This window comes from Ranitomeya variabilis, chromosome 7, assembly GCF_051348905.1.
Source record: "Ranitomeya variabilis isolate aRanVar5 chromosome 7, aRanVar5.hap1, whole genome shotgun sequence".
Taxonomy (NCBI): Eukaryota; Metazoa; Chordata; class Amphibia; order Anura; family Dendrobatidae; genus Ranitomeya; species Ranitomeya variabilis.
Genome location: NC_135238.1, coordinates 134,610,479 through 134,631,777, shown reverse-complemented (window position 1 = coordinate 134,631,777; position 21,299 = coordinate 134,610,479).

The following is a 21,299-nucleotide window of genomic DNA, read 5'->3' as shown; positions in this document are numbered from 1 at the left end:
CTGAAATGTGATTCTACTTTCAATTTAATTACATGGGGCGATTAAATAAATGTCTCTTGTATAAACATGTTATACTAAAACTGTTCCCAATCCTTTAGTTTTATGAAGCAACTATGAATTGAGAGTTTTATGCATCCATAAATGACATAAAAACAATTTAACCTTAAAGTAAAGACATCACAAGGTGACTCACAAAGAGACAAAATGAAAGTAAATATATTTACAAGTCTGCTCTATAATGGTTTTATTACACTAATAAAATGTTTGAATGTGTGTTTGATTGAAAATCTATATGTGTTTTTATTACACATGACAAGCCATTTGCTTCATGGAACAACATTTCAGCTGAGGAATTAAATCAGTCGTTCTAGGTGGGAAACACAAGCGTAATTTACCTTTGATTCAAGAAGTATCGCTGCATAATCAAAGTGATAATGATGAAAAATATCTGCAGTCAGTATTCTATTCAGAAGCCAATTGTATTGCGGCTTCTTCAATTTTCCCATAGTTTGTTACTTTTGAATCTTATCTTAACATTTCAAAGGTAGAATTTTTATTCCTCATCAGTCTACACAGAATACCACACAGTGAGAAATCAAATACAAGTATGAAGAGAATATCACAGTTTCATAATTATTTAGGCCATTTGCTTTAACACTCACACATGAGCTCAGGTGCATCGCTGAGAATTACATATGTGTCATTTTTAATTATCAAAATAATAATCAATAGTTCCAAATAAATATATTTCTCAGGTATTTTTGCTTTATATAAATAACTATAAAAAACAATTAGCAATTGGTAGCAGGATAACAATAGTTACCAATTAGTAACTGCTTTAATGGTGCACAGAACACTAACTAAATCAAAACAGCAAGATCTTGAATTATGTCTCCAAATGCTGCCATAGAGGGTTGTAGAAAGCTGCTAAGTGTGGCACCCCAGGAGTTCAGGTACCACAGTGGTATTGCCTTTTCTCTCGGGGAGGGTAATGCCATGCCTGGAGACAGGAGGAATCCCTTTGGCAGGTAATCTTACATGCAACACATTCTGACTTCAGGCCAGAAGGGGGAGCTCTACACCTGACTTGAGGGGAGCTGCTCTCTCTGGTCGGGAGGAAAAGTCAGTTGCTAGGCAGACAAGTGACAGTTGACAGTTGGTAACAGACAGTGAAGGAGCACAGAAGGACTTAGGAGCTAGAGGAGGACTGCTACTGGGCCTCTCTAAGCTGAGCACAGAAACCGGGCACCGGAAGCCCGAGGTCATGAGAAACTACAGGTCCCACAGCTGAACCGGAGGGCAGGAAACTAAAAGGGACTTGCCCACATAATACCTGAGGTACAGCAGCAATCAGAGACCGGAGACACCGTGGACAGAGACCCCAAAGAGATGGGTCAAGTTGCCTACTGTGCAGGTACTTTCCCTGGACAGGGGAAGGAAGAGGACCTTGTTAGATAACTACAGGCAGCAAGAGCCTACAGACCAGCGCATAGTGGAAGGCTCCCTAAGTGACCTGTCAAGGATATTTCCACCTGTCTTCAGGCTGCCAGTACTCCATCTACACCTGTTACTGGTACCCCGTACTGAGGCTGCTTAACGCTAGTAAACCAGGTAAATACTGCAACCCTGTGTCCTCCAATTATTTGCGGCATTCACCATCCCTGCCAAATACACCAGGAGCCCTGGGGACACCGCTTCACCTGTGGGAAGCAACACCATCTTTGCTGCAGCACCATCGTTCCCAGAGGACCCCTTTAAGCAGCGTGGGCCACCTCTGCCCGAGAACCACAGGTGGCGTCACAAACTTTCCTTATCTCCACAACCCCTTTAAAGACAGTCCCTTTTACTTGGGCGCTCAGGGCCACGGACTGGGTCGCTGCCACCGTGACCACCCCTTTAATTGTGACTGGACCCGGCACCGAGTACCCCACGGCCCTGACGGGCGACTCACTAAGTATAATGGGTTCTCACAACTTGGAAGTTTGTACTCATGTATTGCTACAGAGCTGGTTCCTTTTGTAAAATTAAAATAATTGGAGTCAAAACTACTGTCTTTTGAAAATAGAAAGATAGTATTTATTCAATAACAAAATAACATATTAAGGTCACCATTTACAACAATATAGTAAAAGCGTATAATCATCTCAGGGTAACTATACAAATGAAGGACACAGGTAACACATCCACAACTCCACACTAATAAGAGGAATCCGACCCGAGGTATCAGATTCTTAAAGTATATAGGCCATATAATAACAGGCACTATATGTCCCAACAGACATCTAATCACATAAATAAGACTGATCCTCACCTGTCATGGTCTTAGTCTGGAAGTGGAATACCAGCCCCTACGCGCGTTTCTTCGGGGGGCCGTGCAGAGTGTGTCACTGGTGGTATTTTATGTGCCTACCTCACCTGATGCCAATTCCGGGACCGATGAAACGGCGCATGCGCATGCAACGCGAGAGCCGGAACTTGCATCACCGCTCAGCTTCCTGCGTGACATAAGGGGTCAGGAAGCCATAACCATGGCAACAGTGACCCGCAAGCGCCACGCATCTGGTGCCAGCAGCGATGCTCCGGACCACAAGTGTCACGGGCATGCGCACAAGTCCGAGGCAGAGGAATCAGATTGAAAAAGTGAGTATGTAAAAATTCCAAGTATAAGTGAATGTGGTCACATCATTAAGATTATAAGACACAAATAAAAAGTGCATAGTGCTGTGCATAATAAGAATAGAAGTACATTTCAAAATTCTATATAAAAAACTAAATATTCCATAAGTCATACAATAGATACATACATATCATCTAACAGTGGAACGTGAAAATATAAGAAAACAGATAAATCGATCGATCCCTCCACATTAAATACATAGTAAGGAATATAACATTAATATAAATCAATATTCTGTGGACATAATCCATATCTTCAAGAGTATAAATTGGATGATGATATTTGATTCACGCGTCATGCAGCTTTTCATATAGTATGAAGGTGAGGTAGCACACCAGTAGTTTTACAATCCCATCATAAATAACTATAAAGAAAAATAAACGACACATATATATATAAGTAAAAACAGTAAAAAGACACACAAAAATATTAAAACAAGTCCAGAAGCAAAAATGAAACTAGAGGAATGAGGCAAAGCTAAGCTGTTCGTTTAAAGCATTGGGTACTAGTGTGTTGAGAACAGTAATCCATTACTGAGCTTCAGAAAGACGTTTGTGGAACTGACACCTGAGAGCTGCATCATTCCACAGAACTTCAGTGGACCACCTGCGAAACTCAGTGCAGTAGTCCTCAGCAGTGTGGCCCCCTGTGCCCGGTTCATAATCTTTGCCTTGGCGACCTGGATCCTGTCATAGATAAGGCCTAAGGCTATGTTCACACGCTGCGGGTTTTGCTGCGGACCCGCAGCTGTTTTGCAGCTGCGGGTCCATTTCCTTTTTCCATGTAGGTTACAGTACAATGTAACCTAATGGAAAACAAAACCCGCTGTGCCGACGATCCTTTTTTTCTGTGGAAAATCCGTGCGGATTTTCTGCAGAAAAAAAGAAGGAGCATGTCACTTCTTGGTGCAGAATCGCAGCGATTCTGCACCCATAGAAATGCATTGAACCGCTAACTTCCCGCATGGGGCTGTGCCCACGTTGCGGGAAGTTAAGCGGATAATGTGCAGATGGTACCCGGGGTGGAGGAGAGGAGACTCTCCTCCAGGCCCTGGGAACCATATTTGGGTGTAAAAAAAAGAATTAAAATAAAAAATTATGCTATACTCACCTCTCAGCGCTGCCCGCGGCGTCCGGTCTCAGTTGCTGTGCCGAACAGGACCTGTGGTGACGTCGCGGTCACATGACCGTGATGACGCCGCGGTCACATGACCGTGACGTCACGAAGGTCCTTGTCGGCACAGCCGCTTGCAGCGCCGGGGAGATCGCGACGTCAGAGGGTGAGTATAGCCAATTTTTATTATTTTTTACATTACTATTGATGCTGCATATTGCTGCATATGCAGCATCAATAGTACAGGAGTAATCCCGCAGCGGAAACCGTGGAACAAACCGCGATAAATCTGCAGGGATAACCGCAGCGGTTTTGCCCTGCAGATTTTCAATTCCGCTGCGGGATTAACCCGCAGAGGAACCCGCAGCGTGTGAACGTGGCCTTAAGCATGAAAAAAGGTTTCCACAGAAGATCTTTCTGGGGTTTGTGGGGAGAAGGAAAATATCAAGGTCTGAGGACCCCCTTGCAGTAGGGACATGATAATTTCCACCTTCTAATGACTGGGATGCAGGGTAAAAAATGACCTACAGCTTATCCTGGAAACCACAAACTGTTTTTTCTTTCCTGAACATTTATCATTGAGGGCAATTACAGGTTTAGGAGAAACCAACTTTATGTTAGAGGGAACTGACGTCACAGCTACTATGGGCAGTGGAGAGCCTAGCACCAACTGAACTGTCAATCCTTGCACAGACAGCTTAGCACTAAGGCATGAAATGAAATTGTTACAATTGTTACAAGATTGCATTTGACAGCTTTCTGTAGTGTGGAAATGAAATATGGTGAAAAGATAAGAATGTAGCCTTCTGATCAACAGTTGAAAGGGTGCTGGCTAAGGCAGGGAAGACCTGCAGTAGATTTATATAAAATGATGAATCTTAAGGAGAACTGAATTTTATATTCATATATTCTATCATCATAGACAAGCACTTACAAGATCAGGATCATATACATAATGGGAATATTTGCACAAGGGATTCATTCGCTCGTTTGTGATAATAAGCATGGTGTTCTTCTTTACATTTTTTGCAAAGTAAATATTAAGTGAAGGGTATGGTAACTGCAGTTCGACCTCAGTTTAGCTTATAAATAGTGATTGGACAGACAATATTTACCAATAACAAAACAATTATCAACAAAATCCTATTTACAACTTCAACTCCAAAAAAGATAGGATGCCTTATAAAATGTGAGGAAAAAAATTCAATGAGTTGGAAAACAGACTGTGGTAAAAAGGAGATACTACACAATAGTAGGCATGATACAAAATCTCAGATACAGAAACCTTAATATACAAACACAGTCCCTAATCTGTCTATTGGGACTAAAATAGGTTATAACCCTGTGGACCTCCCAACTGCATTTGAACAAAGATGGAGGGTATGAACCACTGAACAATATATATTAAAAAAAGTTAATTTTTATTGATAATTACACAAAATATACAGAATAATAAAGTATCACAACAGATTAGTCAATCACAGAGCTATTCAAGTCGAGTACAAGGTGCACCAAATGAGTGGTGTCACCCCAAAGGCATGAACACAGATAGAGGGGCCTTAAAGGGAACCTGTCACCCCCAAAATGGCTGATGAGGTAAGCTCATCGGCATCAGGGGCTTATCTACAGCCTTCTGTAATGCTGTAGATAAGCCCCCGATGTTACCTGAAAGAGGAGAAAAAGAAGTTAGATTATACTCACCCGGGGCGGTCCCGCTGCAGTCTGGTCAAATGGGCTTCTCAGCTCTGCTCCGGCGCCTCCCATGTTCATTCCATGACGTCCTCTTCGGGTCTTTATGCCGCGGCTCCGGCGCAGGCGTACTTTGTCTGCCCTGTTCAGGGCAGAGCAAAGTACTGCAGTGCGCAGGCACCGGAAAGGTCAGAGAGGCCCGGCACCTGCAGTACTTTGCTCTGCCCTCAACAGGGCAGACAAAGTACGCCTGCGCCGGAGCCGCGGCGTAAAGACCCGAAGAGGACGTCATGGAATGAACATGGGAGGCGCCGGAGCGGACCGGAGACACCCATCCGACCTGACCGCACCGGGACCGCCCCTTGGTGAGTATAATCTAACTTCTTTTTCTCCTCTTTCAGGTAACATCGGGGGCTTATCTACAGCATTACAGAAGGCTGTAGATAAGCCCCTGATGCCGATGAGCTTACCTCACCAGTAGTGTTGAGCGATACCGTCCGATACTTGAAAGTATCGGTATCAGAAAGTATCGGCCGATACCGGCAAAGTATCGGATCCAATCCGATACCGATACCCGATACCAATACAAGTCAATGGGACTCATGTATCGGACGGTATTCCTGATGGTTCCCAGGGTCTGAAGGAGAGGAAACTCTCCTTCAGGCCCTGGGAACCATATTAATGTGTAAAATAAAGAATTAAAATAAAAAATATTGCTATACTCACCTCTCCGACGCAGCCTGCACCTTACCGAGGGAACCGGCAGCGTTGTTTGCTTAAAATTCGCGCTTTTCTATCCTTACGTGAAGTCCCGGCTTGTGATTGGTCGCGTGCCGCCCATGTGACCGCAACACAACCAATCACAGCAAGCCGTGACGTAATTTCAGGTCATTCAGTATTTTAAAATTATGCTCCGGCTTTGTGATTGGTTGCGTCGCAGTCACATGGGCGACGCAACCAATCACAGCAAGCCGTGACGTAATTTCAGGTCCTTAAGGATTTTAAAATTACGTCCCGGCTTTGTGATTGGTTGCGTCGCAGTCACATGGGCGACGCAACCAATCACAAGCCGTGACGTCACGGGAGGCTGGACACGCGCGCATTTTAAAATGCGCGCGAGTCCAGCCTCCCGTGACGTCCCGGCTTGTGATTGGTTGCGTCGCTGTCAACCAATCACAAGCCGGGAAGCCATTTTAAAATGCGCGCGTGTCCAGCCTCCCGGCTTGTGATTGGTTGACCGCGATGCAACCAATCACAAGCCGGGACGTCACGGGAGGCTGGACAAGCGCGCATTTTAAAATGCGCGCGTGTCCAGCCTCCCGGCTTGTGATTGGTTGACCGCGATGCAACCAATCACAAGCCGGGACGTCACGGGAGGCTGGACAAGCGCGCATTTTAAAATGCGCGCGTGTCCAGCCTCCCGTGACGTCACGGCTTGTGATTGGTTGCGTCGCCCATGTGACTGCGACGCAACCAATCACAAAGCCGGGACGTAATTTTAAAATCCTTAAGGGCCTGAAATTACGTCACGGCTTGCTGTGATTGGTTGCGTCGCCCATTTGACTGCGACGCAACCAATCACAAGCCGGGACTTCACGTAAAGGAAAGAAAAGCACGAATTTTAAACAAAGAACGCTGCCGCTTCCCTCGGTAAGGTGCAGGCTGCGTCGGAGAGGTGAGTATAGCAATATTTTTTATTTTAATTCTCTCTTTTACACATTTTTACATTAATGTTGTTTCGATACCGATACCCGATACCACAAAAGTATCGGATCTCGGTATCGGAATTCCGATACCCGCAAGTATCGGCCGATACCCGATACTTGCGGTATCGGAATGCTCAACACTACTCACCAGCCATTTTGGGGGTGACAGGTTCCCTTTAACGTTAGGTTATTTAAATACATAAAGTGTCAGTGCATATATTCATAATGAAAGCCAAACCACGAATGGCAGACTCTTATCAATACATTAGGGACACATAGCATAGTATAAGTATTTAAAAGTCAGTGACCAGTAGAATATTTCCCTAACGATTAGTGAATCGAGTCACACCATTGTAGGCTCTCACATGTATTCATGGCTGCGAGTGTGACTCGTGCCCAACGCACATTTAGCGTCAGCTTCCTAAGGGGGCAGGATGGTATGAATGTACCCACATGCCCACATTATATATCCCTCTCCTCGGTATAAGGTGTTTGCGATTTGACTGGGAAACGGTGCATGTATCTGAGCACCCGAGTGCCAGAAATTACATCACCCCCGGCACCATCATGGCAGTGCAGGTCATGGGGAAATCCTCGATGATGTCAATAACCGGCCCGCAACATTACCAGGCGCCGGAAACAGGTCAGCAATAATCAGTATACATCCATGAAAAATATTTAACAACTACTGCACAGTGCCAAGAATCACACACTAGCCAATACTTCATGAAGTTTTCTCCCACTAATAATCATAGGAATCATTCATATGAATATCTGAATTTTAGAAAAATATACAAGCCACTTGTAACAAATGGTGGGAAATAAAAAGGTAATGTGAGATGAATATTGCTATTACATTGTCATGTAACCATTATTATGTCATGTACAGAAAAGTTTCAGAAGAGATCGCATCAGAGAACTACACCCCACCCCACATGATTTGCTTATATTAATTTAATTCATACATTGTACTTGCGATGTATTTCCTTAAATGTAGAATTATTTATTAACAGCAGCCATTAAATCAGAAAATATAATGACTCCTGTTGAAAATGATTAATAAAATACGATTCAACAACTAATTCATTGTTCTATTGTTAAGATATAAATACTGTTTTTTTATATCTTTTTACAGCTGTTTTGTTAGTGATGCTGTTAAGAGAGTCCCTGACTTGTCCATCTGATTATGAGAAGCTGTAAGGTGTGCAGGGCGGTAGTCCTGATCGAGGTGCTGCGTTCCCATGCCCTGGCACCACACAGATAAATTGTGCCCTAGTCCCAGTATGCCATCTCATGTAGGGTGCAAAAAACGTACTTCCCTGACATATGCCTTTTCTGTCTTCAGTTGTGTATACTCAGGAACAGCAGCACACATCTCAGGGGACACCCGGTTCATTACAACATTTAACAGCTTACTTGTTGGATGAAGCACATGAGATTGTATCATGCAGTATCAGGTACAGCACTCTGTTTCTTGTTTCAGTAACACAGTACATTTCCCGCTTTACTTTTGTTTCCGCCTGACCTATCCCTGCTGTAACAGGTCCTGTCAGCCCCAGAAATTTTCCATCAGGCCCCGCGGTATTGCCGAGACCCATAACCCTTCCCTCATGTGACTCCACTTCCATTTCCCTCTGTGTGGAAGGGGTGTCGATGCTCTCCATATCCATCAACTCGAGCCTTGAGCTCCGAATGTTGCAAAAAATCCACAGGGAGTTTGGTAAGGCCACACACTGCCCAGCATAACTTGTACTTGCTTCTTCTAACAGCCCACTGCACCTTCAACTCGCCCTAGAAACTATCAGCAACTAATTCATTCACTAACTAAACCAGGAAGGGGATGCCTTTTACTGGCCATAATCCCTCCCACTTTAGTCTGGACCAATCATTAATAGTGTTGAGCATTCCGAAACTGCAAATATCGGGTATCGGCCGATATTCGCTGTATCGGAGTTCCGATACTGAGTTCCGATACTTTTACAATATCGAATACCGGAATCAGAAGTTCCCATAGTGCAATGATGCACTGTAATGGAGTGTAGGCGGTGAGGGGGCGGAGACTGCATGTCTGTGTGTGCGGGCAGGGTCTATGCGTGACCGTGGGGGTCTGTGCGTGCCTGCCGGGGGTCTGTACGGGCCTCCGGGAGTCTGATCGGGCAGCCGGGGGTCTGTGCGGGCCTGCCGGGGGTCTGTGCAGGCCCCTAGGGGGTTGTGTGTGTGTGCAGGCATCGTCCAATGGGACTACAAGTCCCATCGGGCTATGCCTGCTACAATGACAGTGATTGACACATTAGCCAATGATGGGACAGTAGTAGTCCCATCATCCGGCTAATGTGTTGAATGTAAAAAAAAACAAAAAACACAAACATGCATACTGCATACTAGAAGTCAAGTTCCCACAGCTGCACAGGAGGAATCTCAAACCATGTCTGCTGCGGTCTCCCAGTCTTCTCCAGCCACAGTGGAGCCTGCTGAGCGGAGACGTCAGTCCCAGCGTCTTGCTCAGTCTGATTCTGTGCAAAGGGTTACTGCTGCCTTTCCAGGCTCCGCCATTATAGCCTGTACTGATCAGCGGCGAGTAGACGTTTCTGGGACTAAGTCCTGCTTTTCCCCTTCTGAGCATGCCCAAAGGAAGACCTCTCAGTGGAGGTCTGGGGTCACGTGCTCAGGCACTGCAGTAGCTCCTATTGGTCCTCTAGGAAGGTCCTGAAGTTGCTCAGTTACTGTAGCAGTTCTCATTGGTCCTCTAGGAAGGTCCTGAACTTGCTGCAGCTATAAAAGGTTCGCATGGCCGCATGGCCTAGTATACACTTTTTTATGTGTGTGTTGTGAGTGAAAGTCGCTCTTTAAACATCCCCTCCCTTGTGTTTGAATGCTCGCGTAAGGAGGATGATTGTAATCAACTTGTTACCAACACTTGTGCACAAACAGCATCTATTGCTGTGACCGCCAGTGCGGCGCCGTGCGCTATCACCGTGCTTTCCAAACCCAAGTCTGGGTGGTTAGTGGCATCTGCCAGTGCGGCACCGCATGCACTCTCGTGCTACTTTATTTAATACTTCTGTTACGTGCTTTACTGCAGTCCTGTGATGCAACAGGGTTCACTTCTTTCACACAGGGTGAAGCTAACCCGTGTGTGTGTATCCTCATTGTACCGCCATATAGTCCGTCATTGCTTAGCAGCAGGTTCCATCTCTGCACGGTGGACCCCGGGCTGCGAACGCACCTTATTCCTTTTCTCTAATTATTTGGTGTGTTCCGCTAGCCCTAACATTATACTAGCGCCAGGGTCTGGCTAAGTAATGACGGACGAACAGCGATTGCAGGGGTACATCCAGCTGCTGGAGGGCAGGTTGGCGGCTCTCGAGCGTGCAACCTCAGCGGTGGATGTTACCGCAATAGCTGTTCAGGCTGCCAGCGTGGCTGCGGCAGCTTTACCCACTGCCATCTCTGTTCCGACCTTATCTCACCTCCCTCTGCCAGAGAAATACTCTGGTGACAGCAAATCCTGTAGGGGTTTCGTGAGCCAGTGCGGTATACACCTCGAGCTCCTGGCTGCACGTTTTCCCACAGAGCGGGCAAAGGTGGGATTCATAATTTCTCTGCTGTCGGACAGGGCACTGGAGTGGGCTACGCCGCTGTGGGAGGGTGACGATCATGTGGTGCAGAGTGCTCCTCGGTTTTTGAGCACTCTGAAACAGGTCTTTTTAGGACCCCAAGTCACCCATGATACGGCGCTCCAACTGCTGGCATTGACTCAGGTTTCGTCCATGGTCAGCCATTTTGCCGTCCACTTCCGGACAATAGTGTCTGAGCTGGAAAGGTCAGATAAAGCCCTTATCCCGGTATTTTGGAGAGGGCTGGCTGACTATGTGAAGTACGCTTTGGCCACTACAGTAGGGAGATTCTCACCACACTGGAGGAGTTCATAGCTATGTAAACCCGCATCGACCTTCGTTTTCATGAGTGAAGGTTGGAGCGAGCCCAGTGTAGGCAGAGGTTTCGGCTGGCTCCCACCTTCACCAAACCTCAGGAATCTTCGGTCCAGGCATCTGAGTCACATGAGGCCATAGAGGCGTTGCGTGCAGGATCTAAGTCCCGGTCCGCTCGTGCACTTATGGTCTGTCATGTTTGCCGGAAGTCAGGACATCTTGCCTCCAAGTGTTCTCAGCAGTCGGGGGAACGTCGGCGTCTAGTGGTAGTTGGAGGAGGCACACTAGACACGGAGACGTTTTCCTCTAAATTGTCCTTCAAGGGGACAATTACCTTAGGCCCATCCACTCTTATGGTAGAGCTTTGCCTGGACTCCGGGGCGGAAGGCAATTTCATGTCATCTGCCTTTGCCCAGTGTCACGCAATACCCCTGGTGATGCTAGCCAAACCTGTGACCGTTCGAGTGGTAAATGGGTCGACACTAGGGTTGAGCGACTTTTATTTTTATAGGATCGGGCCGGGTTTTACGAAACCCGACTTTCTCAAAAGTCGGGTCGAGTGAAATCGACTGATCCTATAAAAATGTCGGGGTCGGGGTCGGCCGAAACACGAAACCCAATGCAGTGCAATGGGATACTATGGTTCCCAGGGTCTGAAGGAGAGGAAACTCTCCTTCAGGCCCTGGGATCCATATTAATGTGTAAAATAAAGAATCAAAATAAAAAATATTGATATACTCACCCTCGGACGCGCCCTGGTACTAACCGGCAGGCTTCCTTCCTAAGAATGAGCGTGTGAATGACCTGCAGTGACGTCGCGGCTTGTGATTGGTCGCGAGCGGTCACATGGACAAGCCGCGACGTCATCTAAGGTCCTTCACGCGCTCATTCTTAGGAAGGAAGGCTGCCGGAAAGAAGCAGGGCGCGTCCGAGGGTGAGTATATTCCTATTAGGTATATACTCACCCTTTGACGCGCCCTGCTTCTTTCCGGCAGCCTTCCTTCCTAAGAATGAGCGCGTGAAGGACCTTAGATGACGTCGCGGCTTGTCCATGTGACCGCTCGCGACCAATCACAAGCCGCGACGTCACCGCAGGTCATTCACACGCTCATTCTTAGGAAGAAAGCCTGCCGGTTAGTACCAGGGCACGTCCGAGGGTGAGTATATCAATATTTTTTATTTTGATTCTTTATTTAACACTTAAATATGGATTCCAATACCGATTCCCGATATCGCAAACATATCGGAACTCGATATCGGAATTCCGATACCAGATTCAGAAGATCGCCGACCTCATGGCCGACCCCACACAGGGGTCGGGTCGGGTTTCATGAAACCCGACTTTGCCAAAAGTCGGCGACTTCTGAAAATGGCCGACCCATTTTGCTCATCCCTAGTCGACACTACCCTCACAGATTACACATCAGACCATTCCATTCACTCTTTCTATGTCTCCATCACATCAGGAGATTATTTCCCTATTAGTCATTCCTGAGGGAATTGATGAGGTCCTGTTGGGGATACCATGGCTTCGCTATCATTCTCCTCATATAGAGTGGTCCTCAGGGAAAATTTTGGGATAGAGTAAATCATGTGAGGGTAGATGTCAGAGGGAGTGCATTCAGCTTGCTTCTATAGAGGTACCCGCAGATCTTTTCTCTCTACCCAAGCACTATTGGTCCTATGCGGACGTGTTCTCCAAAAGGGCTGTGGAGACTCTTCCACCTCACAGCCCCTATGACTGTCCTATTGACCTCTTGCCTGGTGCAGAGCCTCCTCGGGGTCGAGTGTATCCGTTATCTCTCCTGGAGACGGAGGCAATGTCCCAGTACATTCAATAGAATCTGGCAAGAGGATTCATTAGGAAGTCAGTGTCACCTGCAGGGGCTGGGTTCTTCTTCGTGCAGAAGAAGAATGCAGAACTACGTCCATGGATAGACTACAGGAGTCATAATGCCATCACCGTTAAGAATAAATACCCACTACCCCTGATATCTGAGCTAATAAATACCCACTACCCCTGATATCTGAGCTTTTTGATAGGCTACGGGGAGCAAGGGTATTTAGTAAGTTAGATCAGCGGGGTGCTAACAATCTGATTCGCATCCGTGAGGTGGACGAATGGAAGATGGCTTTTAACACCAGGGATGGGCCCTATGAATATCTGGTGATGCCCTTCGGGCTCTGTAATGCCCCAGCCGTTTTCCAAAACTTTGTGAATGACATCTTCCGGGAGATGCTCACCACCTTGGTCGTAGTTTATCTGGATGATATTCTCATCTACTCTCCAGATATTGACTCCCATTGAAGAGATGTTCGCAAAGTCTTCGACCTCTTACCGGCAAACTCCCTCTACGCCAAGTTGGAGAAGTGTGTGTTTGAGCAGGAGTCCTTGCCTTTCCTTGGCTATATCATCTCTGCCCAGGGATTGGCTATGGATCCTGCCAAGCTACAGGCTGTGATGGACTGGCAAGAACCCCATTCTCTTAAAGCGGTGCAGCGCTTTATGCGGTTCATTATTTACTATCGCCAGTTCATCCCACACTTCTCAACTTTAGTAGCTCCTTTGGTTGCCCTCACCACGAAGGGAGCAAATCACAAGTTGTGGACGGCGGAGGTCTCCAAGGCCTTTCTCTCGATTAAGTCAAACTTCGCTAGTGCTCCCATCCTACATCACCCCTATGCAGATAAGCCATTTATTATGGAGGTGGATGCTTCATCCGTTGGTGCTGGAGCAGTCCTCTTCCAAAAGGATGCTCAAGGTCGGAAGTATCCTTGCTTCTTCTCCAAACCTTTTTACCAGCTGAGAGGAATTATTTCATCGGGGACAAGGAGTTTCTAGCCATGAAGTTGGCTTTATCAGGGTGGAGACACCTCTTGGAGGGAGCTCGCTTTCGCTTCCAAGTGTTCACAGACCACAAGAACTTGGTGTACTTACAGACGGCCCAGCGGCTGAATTCTCGCCAGGCTAGATGGTCCCTGTTCTTCTCCCGGTTCCATTTTACTCTCCATTTTCTCTCTTGGGAGAAGAACATTCATGCCAATGCTCTCTTTCGCTCCGTGTCATCTGAGGAGGAGGAGCCTAGGCTTATTGTCCCTTCTGAGAGCCTGAGAACTGTGGCTCCGCTAGAGTCTGTGCCCCCAGGCAATACTTTCATTCCATCTAATTTGTGACCGGAGGTTCTCTCTTGGGCTCACTCGTCCAGAGTGGGTGGACATTTTGGGACCAAGAGGACATCTAAGCTTTTGGCGAGGACGTACTGGTGGCTGCATATGGCCCGTGACGTCGGGGACTATATTCGGACGTGTGTCTCCTGCGCCAAGAATTGGTCTCCTTGGCAATGGTCTGCTTGGCAACTTTACCCCCTGCCGGTGGAAGACAGACCCTGGGAGTTGGTCGGGATGGACTTCGTGGTGGATTTACACCGTTATCTGGGTTGTCACCAATCATTTCTCTAAGATGGTGCACTTGGTGCCGCTTCCACGGTTACCTTCTGCACGGGCCTTGGCGGCGTTGTTCGTTAAGCACATTTTCCGTTTACATGGCATGCCTGATAAAATTGTCAGTGACCGGGGTCCCCAGTTCGCGTCTCGGTTTTGGAGAGAGCTCTGTCGTTTACTCAGCATAGAACTAAATCTCTCCTCTGCATATCATCCCAAGACGAATGGGTTGGTAGAAAGGGCCAACCAGACTGCGAACATATTTGTGACATTTTGTCTCTGCTAGGCAGGATGACTGGGCATCTTTGCTACCTTGGGCAGAATTTGCTCTGAACAATGCCGTAGCCGATTCCACTGGGCAGACTCCTTTTCGCCTTAATTATGGCCAGCATCCTCGTGTCCCTGTGACCATGCCCGTGTCATCCACTGATTCCAGGGTGGCAGACTGGGCAGTGGAGGCAGGTGACATTTGGGACCACACACAGGATGCCATTTGGGCTCCCAAGGAGAGAATGAGGGCTTCTGCCAATGCTCACCGGCCCTCCGCTCCAACCTTCGCTCCTGGCAACTTAGTGTGGTTCTCCGCCCGTAACATCAAGCTGCGAGTTGAGTACACTAAGTTTGTGCCTTGCTACATTGGTCCCTTCAAGGTTCTGGAACAAGTTAACCCTGTGGTCTACCATTTGGCTATTCCTCCGCACGTCGGTATCACCAACACCTTCCATGTTTCCCTCTTAAAGACCGTCTATATGTCCCGGTTTTCTGAGTCATCATCTGGGACATCAGGTTTGTCCACGGATGAGTACGAGGTGAATGCTATCATGGGGTGCAAGGTAGTACGTGGCAAAAAATACTATCTGGTGGACTGAAAGGGCCACAGTCCTCAGGACAGAACCTGGGGAGCACATTCGGGCTCCGCTGCTCATTGCAGCCTTTTAGCGAGGCCCGAGGAGGGGGGGGCATGTTAAGAGTCGAGTTCCCGCAGCTGCACAGGGGGAATCTTGAACCATAGCTGCTGCGGTCTCCCATTCTCTTCTAGCCACAGTGGAGCCTGTTCAGCGGAGACGTCGGTTCCAGCATCTTGCTCAGTCTGATTCTGTGCAAAGGGTTACTGCTGCCTTTCCAGGCTCTGCCATTATAGCCTGTACTGATCAGCAGCGAGCAGACGTTTCTGGGACTAAGTCCTGCTTTTCCCATTCTGAGCATGCCCAAAAGGAGGATCTCTCAGTGGAGGTCTGGGGTCACATGCTCAGGTAATGCAGTAGCTCCTATTGGTCCTCTAGGAAGGTCCTGAAGTTGCTCAGTTACTGTAGCAGTTCTCATTGGTCCTCTAGGAAGGTCCTGAACTTGCTGCAGCTATAAAATGTTCACATGGCCGCACAGCCATGAGCTAGTGTACACTTGTTTATGTGTGTGTGTTGTGAGTGAAAGTCGCTCTTTAAACATCTCCTCTAGGGTTGAGTGAAACGGGTCGACCATTTTCAGAAGTCGCCGACTTTTGGCAAAGTCGGGTTTCATGAAACCCGACCCGACCCCTGTGTGGGGTCGGCCATGAGGTCGGCGATCTTCTGAATCTGGTATCGGAATTCCGATACCGAGTTCCGATATGTTTGCGATATCGGAAATCGGTATCGGAATCCACATTTAAGTGTAAAATAAAGAATTAAAATAAAAAATATTGATATACTCACCTCTCCGACGAGCCCTGGTAGTAATCAGCATCTTCCGTTCCTAAGAATGAGCGCGTTCAGGGCCTTAGAAGACGTCACGGCTTTGTGATTGGTCGCGGCGGCCCACGTGACCGCTCAGCGACCAATCACAAGCCGTGATGTAATTCTCTCAGGTCCTAAATTCCTCATTCTAGGAATTTAGGCCATGAGAATTACGTCACGGCTTGTGATTGGTCGCTGAGTGGTCACGTGGGCCGCCGCGACCAATCACAAAGCCGTGACGTCATCTAAGGCCCTGAACGCGCTCATTCTTAGGAACGGAAGATGCCGATTACTACCAGGGCTCGTCAGAGGGTGAGTATATCAATATTTTTTATTTTAATTCTTTATTTTACACTTAAATATGGATCCCAGGGCCTGAAGGAGAGTTTCCTCTCCTTCAGACCCTGGGAACCATAGTATCCCATTGCACTGCATTGGGTTTCGCGTTTCGGCCGACCCCGACCCCGACTTTTTTATAGGATCGGCCGATTTCACTCGACCCGATTTTTGAGAAAGTCGGGTTTCGTGAAACCCAACCCGATCCTATAAAAATAAAAGTCGCTCAACCCTAATCTCCTCCATTGTGTTTGAATGCTCGTGTAAGGAGGATGATTGTAATCTAGCGCCCGACTTGTTACCAACACGTGTGCACAAACAGCATCTATTGCTGTGACTGCCAGTGCGGCGCCGTGCGCTATCACTGCGCTTTCCAAACCCAAGTCTGGGTGGTTAGTGGCATCCGCCAGTGCGGCACCGCATGCACTCTCGTGCTACTTTATTTATTACTTCTGTTATGTGCAGTACTGTGGTCCTGTGATGCAGCAGGGTTCGCTTCTTTCACACAGGATGAAGCTAACCCATGTGTGTATCCTCATTGTACCACCATATAGTCCGTCATTGCTTAGCAGCAGGTTCCATCTCTGCATGGTGGACCCCGGGCTGCGAACGCACCTTATTCTTTTTCTCTAATTATTTGGTGCGTTCCACTAGCCCTAACACTACATACATACTACATACATACAACATACATACTACATACATACTACATACATACAACATACATACTACATACAATACATTCATACATTACATACAATTCTTACATATAGACATACAGTACATATAACACAGAGTACATACTCACCATCACTTGTCACTTTGTTCCCCAAAGCTAGTGTCATCTGTAAAAAATATTAAAATAACAAACAAACAGTATACTCCCTGATCTGCAGAAATCCACGAGTGTCCCATGACGTGGAGAACGGCATCATTAGCTGATGCGACCACTCTCTAGGGGCTCCAGGAATACAATGACGGGAGGAAGGTATCCTTCCGCACTGTATTTGTCATGTCGGACGCTGTTCACACTAGGGCGTCCGACGGACAGCGGTAATTCCACATACGTCCACTACACGCTCAGTGGCGTCGGCTAGACTTTATCCAGCTTGCTCGGGGTTAATCTAGCTGGTAATTTGGTTGGAGGCTGGGTCACGCCCACGGCCTTTAAATAGTCGTGCTGGACTTTGGGCGTCGCCGATTATAGCTTGTGCTTTGTGCCTAGCGATTCCAGTCTGGAGTGGTGGTCTTGTTGTAGGAATATCGTATCTGGTAGTGTATTATCCTTTGTCATATTCCTCCTTCCTATATTTGTATTTGTTTTGCCCTGTGCACATTATAGTGTATTCCTGTGTGTCTGCGGCGTGGTGCGTTTTTCAGTTTTCCCTGTCTGTGCTTTCTGTGGGGATTGGTGTGTGGTCTCTTGACTGGGTGGCGGGTGGTGGTTTCAGCTTAGGGCTGAAACAGGAGACAGGGTCAGGCCTGGCAGCCCAGACATGCACACCTTTAGTGTAACTTCTGGGAAAGGGTCAGACAGGGTTTCCCTAGCCTGAGGGATATCACAGGGGCCCGGGTACCCAGCCTTAGTCTACCTAGTACTCCCGTGACAGTATTCCTCTGCCGCTGTAAAAAAATAGTCCCTAGTTTCACTTTTGGCATTGTTGTGTGAGAAAGTTCCCACGCAGCTTTTTGCCATAAAGTGAGACCAGTGAACTATAGTAACCTCCCAGTAATGCACTGCAAGAGCCATTGTGTGTCACTGAGAGTCCTATAGAGCAGTGACATCACCCGATGTCACTGTTCTATAGGGGAGATCGTTGTGGGACACTTGTTATTAATTGGACTACGGCGGACAGGTAGTATACGGTTTATTATTTTACGTTTTTTGCAGGCGCTGAAGTATGGTAAGTATGGTTAAATTCAGAATATTAAAATACTTTTTTCTAGCTGTGTCTTTATTTTGTTTTTAACTTTTTCACTACTCTAGGATTAATAATGGATAGGAGTCTTATTGACGTCTCTCCATTATTAACCCGGCTTAATGTCACCTTACAATAGCAAGGTGGCATTAACCCCTTATTACCCCATATCCCTCCGCTACACGGGAATGGGAAGAGAGGGGCTAAGTGTCAGAATTGGCGCATCTCCCAGCTGCGCCATTTCTGGGGTGGCTGCGGACTGGTATTTTTAGTCGGGGGGGCAATATCCATGGCCCCTCTCTAGGCTATGAATATCAGCCCGCAGCTGTCTGCATAGCCTTTCTGGCTATAAAATATAGGGGGACCCATGTCATTTTTTTGGGGGGGTCTCCCTATTTTAATAGCCAGTAAAGGCTACGCAGACAGCTGCGGGCTGATATTCATAGCAGGCTACAAATATTGGCCCCCGGCCGTCGTCTTTCCCCCTCTGGCGCAGAAAATTGCGCGGGAGCCCACGCCTTTTTTTCCTTTTTTTTTCTTTAAATTAAGCGCTCATTATGGCCTCTTTCACACTTGCGTCAGTATGGGTCCATCGCTATGTGTCGGGCCGACGCACCGGCACACGTTGTGAAATTTAGTTTCGGCTGTATGTATGTAGTATGTTGTATGTATGTATGTAGTATATAGTATGTTGTATGTATGTAGTATGTATGTATGTTGTATGTATATTGTATGTATGTGGTATGTTGTATGTATGTATGTAGTATGTATGTAGTATATAGTATGTTGTATGTATATATGTATGTATGTTGTATGTTTGTAGTATGTATGTAGTATGTATGTTGTATGTATGTATGTAGTATGTATGTAGTATATAGTATGTTGTATGTATATATGTATGTATGTTGTATGTTTGTAGTATGTATGTAGTATGTATGTTGTATGTATGTAATATGTATGTATGTGGTATATATGTTGTATGTATGTAGTATGTTGCATGTATGTATGTATGTTTGTGTTTTGTTTTTTTTACATTCAACACATTAGCCGGATGATGGGACTTCTACTGTCCCATCATTGGCTAATGTGTCAATCACTGTCATTGTAGCAGGTATAGCCCAATGGGACTTGTAGTCCCATCGGACGATGCCTGCACACAGACACAAAGACCCCCAAGAGGTCCGCACAGACCCCCGAGAGGCCCATACAGTTCCCCGGCAGGTCCACACAGACCCCCAAGAGGCCCGTACAGACCCTCGGCATGTCCGCACAGACCCCCGGCAGCCCGCACAGACCCCTGGCAGGCCCGCACAGACCCCCGAGAGGCCCGCACAGACCCCCGGCAGGCACGCAGAGACCCCCCACGGTCCCGCACAGACACGCAGTCTCCGCCCATGCACCGCCCACACTCTTCCTCCCACCGGAACTGGATGTGCAAGGAAAGAAAGGGTTTATTTATCGGTCATCCATGACAGCACTACGGAGAGAGGGGATCCGCCCTTCAGGAACAGGAAACCTACAGATACATAAGGGCGGCACCTCTCCCACGCATCAGTTGGTTTCCTGTTCCTGGAGGACAGGATTCCCTTCAGATACAACTTCATTCACCTATCAATACCCAGGCCGGCTGTCCGACCCAGGTAGCGAGGGGGTCTCCTACCTCGGGCAGTGCGGGTCCCTGGAAGCGACACGGTGGGTCCGTGTAGGACTCCACGACAGTGAGCGGTGCAGAGTGGAGCGGCATCCGGAGGAGGTCCGTCCCCAGTGGCCAGCGAGGTAAGTATGTCCCCCCCGGGGTCCGTTCACCCCCCTGGGCCTCGGTCTTCCCCACCTCTGGTCCCCGTCGGTGCGGTGCGTTGCAGTGTCCTGTGCGCTCCTTTTGGTTCGGGGGGCGGGGCCAGAGCCGGGGGTCGGACGCCGGCTTCTGCCGCAATTGCCGCTGTGCTGCGGCCGCAGGCGGCGATGTTATAGCCGCGGGCGGCTGGGTAGTCCGGCGGCACCATCCCCGGCTTCCAGACGTGCCCCTGAGAGCACTGCCCGATACCGGAAGTGACGCGCAGGGGGCGGGACCAGGACCGGAAACCAAACGCCGGCCGGCTTTTTGCTAAGAACGTCGCTGTCCTGCATGCGGCGGGGGCGGGGGGGGGGAGCGATTGGAGGCGGAGGGGGGTGGAGCAGGGATCTGCAAGTGGGGGGGTGGATTTGGCCACGCACCTGCACATGTTCCGGATCCGGGGGAAGGGCTATATATAGCCAAGCAGAACACTGCAGGGCTGCTTGTGAGCCCATCTGCAGCTATGGATGAGCCGGAATCTACTGTCGGTCTGCTGGAGCAGGAGCAGGACAGATCCTCGGAGAGGTCCCATGCGAACCCCCAGCCAAAGACCCGCTGATGCAGTGATCAGCCCAGTCGCAGATCTAAACAGAAGGATCTGGACCGACCCCCCAGTAATCCGGTACCTACCGCTACTGCCTGGGTAAGAGATCTTCGTGAACGTACCCTGATGCAGTCTTTTCCTATGTTTATTTCCGTAGGGGAAAAAATGCGCTGGTAAGGCAAAAAACAAGGAGTGCGCGCTATGCACTTGCCCTTTGTCAGACGCCTACTCTAAGAGACTTTGTCAGTCGTGTGTGCGGCAGACGGTAGGGAATAGTTCTTCCATCTTTCCTACCCAATCCTACTAACGATAAGGAAAGGAAGCTACACACTTTAGATGTAAAAAGATGTATCCTGCAATATCTAGCAGTAACTGATCCCTGGAAGATAAGATAAC